Genomic DNA, 3555 nt, shown 5'->3' with positions numbered 1-3555 from the left:
GCTCGCACAACTGAGCTATTTCAGCCCTACATTAACAGCCGCTCGGTGTCCTTGTTTTGGAAGAAAATACATACATTCAAGTTTTCCAAAAAATTAAAGAACACAACATGTGAGTAATATTCCCCATTGCTTTCTCAGTACTGATGGATTGCGAAGCGGGAGACAGCCAGAAGTGCCACTGAGCCGCACAGACCCCGAGCTGAGAATGAAATGAGATCAAATTCAATCTTTCATCGTGAGATGCTGCTGAGAGGTAAGAGTCCTGAATCAAAGCGAGACTTGCTCATTTCAAACACTCCCTGTACTCTCTGCTCATGAAGCCTTAAAAAAGGGAAAAACAGAATGGCACTCAAACTCACAACCCTGCCATTAAAAGTCTCATATTCGACTGACAGAACTGTCACTTCTACTCGGTCTCTTATTGGATGGATGCAACTCCAACGCAGGGATGGCATTCAAATCCTCCCATGGGTCCACATGTCAGACTGAGTTCCATGTTGTAGACTCAAGCAAACGAAATCTGCTCACTTCCAAAACTATCAGCGAATTGAAGCTGATTACAATCAACATCATCAGAGGTCAGAACTACCTGGTGAAAGAAGACACCCTGAAGAAGGATCCACAATTATTCAAAGGCATCGACAAAGTGAAAAACAAGAAAATCGATGAGTCAATGCAAGCCAAACAACAGAAACACTGAAGAATTCCATTCCATTCCAGTCCTGTCATTTTTGGAGTCAGGTCACAATTACAGAAACAACTTTATATTCCCACTTGGCTATCTGTACATTTAGTTAATTGCAATTTTGTCGACAAGCTCTTTGAATCCAGTTGTCTGGTCCTCAAGCCAGCTCCGGATGGAAGTCAATTCCACCTTCTGCAAAGCTGAAACCAATAGATCACCTTAATCTAAAAAATCCAGCCGACCATGGCTCGTCCGGGATTTGAACCCGGGATCTCTCGCATGTTAATTAACCATACTTCCACAGCGAAAACCATACCCCTAGACCAACGAGCCAACGAGCCACTGACAAGTCTGGCTTTATTAGCTGCTGTGGAATTTCACTGGAACCCCCCAGCCAATCATCCATTTTTTTTCAGATCAAAGCAACATCCTGCAAATGCTGAAATAAAAACAGAAAGTGCTGGAAATGTTCAGCAGCTCTGGCAGCATCTGTGCTGTGAGAAACACAGTTAACGTTTCAGGGCACTCACCTTTTGTTTCAGCCATCCTTTCAGACTGCTTCTGTCCATCCAATCTCACTTTCTATTCTATCCACATTCTAACCATTCACTACGTTGCTACATTTTTCATGAATTCCTCATTTCTTTTATTAATGACAATTTTGTATTTCTGGCCTTTGCTTCAGACACCACCACAGGTGGAATCATGTCTCCATCTACCCAATCAAACCACTTCGCTGTATCCTCACATTGCAATGTTTCTTTAACCCTGACAGACTGTGGAGTTTCTGCTGCTTGATTGCAGTTCTTGCTTCCCGCCAGTAGATGTCACCTCACTCCAATACAGTGAAGTTTACAAATCTGAGAGAGACACAACAGGAAATAATTGTTCACATTATAGTGAATGTGTGGGATTTAGAAATACTAGGAGTGGAGACGAGTTATTATTGCACTCTGCTATTACATCTTTTATCATGGACTCCAGCATTTTCCCCACGACTGATGTCAGGCTAACCGGTATATAATTCGCTGTTTTCTTTCTGCCTCTTTTTTTAAATAGTGGAGTTACATTAACTACCGTCCAATCCATTGAAACTGTTCCAGAGTCGATAGAATTTTGAAAAAAGACCAGAAATGCATCTGCTATTTCAAGGGCCACTTCCTTAAGTACTCTGGGATGTAGATTATCAGGGCCTGGGGATTTATCAGCCTTCAATCCCATCAATTTCCCAAACATTCCCTACTAATACTGATTTCATACAGTTCCTCCTTCTCACTAGACCCTATGTTCCCCAACATTTCTGGGAGATAATTTGTATCCTCCTTTGTGAAGACAGATACAAAGTATGTATTTAATTGGTCTGCCATTTCTTTGTTCCCCATTATAAATTCCCCCGTTTCTGACTGTAAGGGGCCCACATTTGTCTTCACTAATCTTTTTCTCTACACATATCTATAGAAGCTTTTACAGTCAGTTTTTATGTTCTCTGCTAGCTTACTCTCATACTCTATTTCCCCCTTCTTAATCAATCCTTTTGTCCTCCTCTGCTAAATTCCAAACTGCTCACAATCTTCAGGTTTGCTGCTTGTTCTGGCCATTTTATATTTCTCCTCCTTGGATCTAATACTTCCCTTAATTTCTTTTGTAAGCCACAGTTGAGCCACCCTTCCTGTTTTACTTTTGCACAGGCAGGAATGAACAATTGTTGTAATTCATCCATGCGCTCTTTAAATGCTAGCCATTGCCTATCCACTGTCAACCCTTTAAGTAACGTTCCCCAATCTATCAGAGCCAACTCCCGCCTCATACCTTCATAGTTTTCTTTGTTTAGATTCAGGACCCGAGTCTCGGAATCATCAGGCTCGATGGGCTGAATGGCCTACTCCTATGTTCCTCTTTTCCTAAGAGAGTTGGCGCCAGCGCGCAGCCCTGCTTTACCCCACTGCTGATCTTGAAAGTGTCTGATGTTGCTCCATTGTAACTGATGGAACTGTGCATGTTCTCGTGGAAAGAAGAGATGATGCCCAAGAGTTCAGGAGGGCAGCCGAGTTTCCATCGCAGTTTGAAGAGTCAGTCTCTGCTGACAAGATCACAAAGGCCTTGGTGATGTCGTTCAAAATATGTGTGATTCTGTGGCGCAATGGATAGCGTGTTGGACTTCGAAATAGTGATAAAGAAGGTATTCAAAGGTTGTGGATTCAAATCCCACCAGAGTCAGATTTTGGACCAGAGACAGAAGAGCACAACGGAACAGAAGAAACAAGTGTGTCAAAAGCACCGACTCAGAGACAGAGCGAGAGAGAGAGGAGCACGGCAGGAGCGGAGCAGGGGTAAAAAAATCAAGGGGTGACATCACAATGGAGAGTGAGAGCAGGGAAACAGAGAGCCGCTGGGGTGAGTTTCCAGGATTTGGTTCTTGCTTCGGTGCTGTGGAAGGAGCTGTTTGGTGAGGATCTGGTAAGCTGTGACATCACAGGCAAGCAGGTAGTTGATTGGTTTGGAAAAAGCTGCATGTTTGATGAGTATCTGGAAAGTGATTAAGGTCCATTTTAGTCCAAATGTTTAAAATAGTAAACAAACTAGTAGTAAGCTTTATAAAATATACAATAAAATAAACAATTGAATAAAATAATTAAGTAGTTAATTGAAACACGTTAAGGATGACAGGACAGGTGATGTGTCACAGCTGCAGCATGTGGGAGCTCCTGGATGCCAGTGTGATCCAGAGCAAACACATCTGCAGCAAGTGTAGTATCTGTTCTTATCAGTGCTTATTTGATTGAGAAGAGACCATGATCATTGCCTTTTGATCCTGGGGGAACTTTGAGTAAAATGGCTATAACCAATTTTCGAGTTTCGGGCCAGGGAGT

General features: G+C 42.6%; 1 non-coding gene across 1 annotated transcript; it reads left to right on the top strand.

Annotated features, from left to right (window-relative positions):
- The first annotated feature begins 2811 nt into the window (after positions 1-2811).
- On the top strand, positions 2812-2902 carry trnar-ucg (transfer RNA arginine (anticodon UCG)). The gene is given in 2 exon segments: positions 2812-2848; positions 2867-2902. It is a non-coding gene; the product is annotated as a tRNA-Arg (tRNA).
- Positions 2903-3555: the final 653 nt, after the last annotated feature.

Source organism: Heterodontus francisci, unplaced genomic scaffold (genome assembly GCF_036365525.1).
Source record: "Heterodontus francisci isolate sHetFra1 unplaced genomic scaffold, sHetFra1.hap1 HAP1_SCAFFOLD_278, whole genome shotgun sequence".
In the NCBI taxonomy this organism is placed as follows: Eukaryota; Metazoa; Chordata; class Chondrichthyes; order Heterodontiformes; family Heterodontidae; genus Heterodontus; species Heterodontus francisci.
The sequence above is the reverse complement of the archived record's forward strand: the minus strand, read 5'-3'. Positions and strand labels throughout refer to the sequence as shown.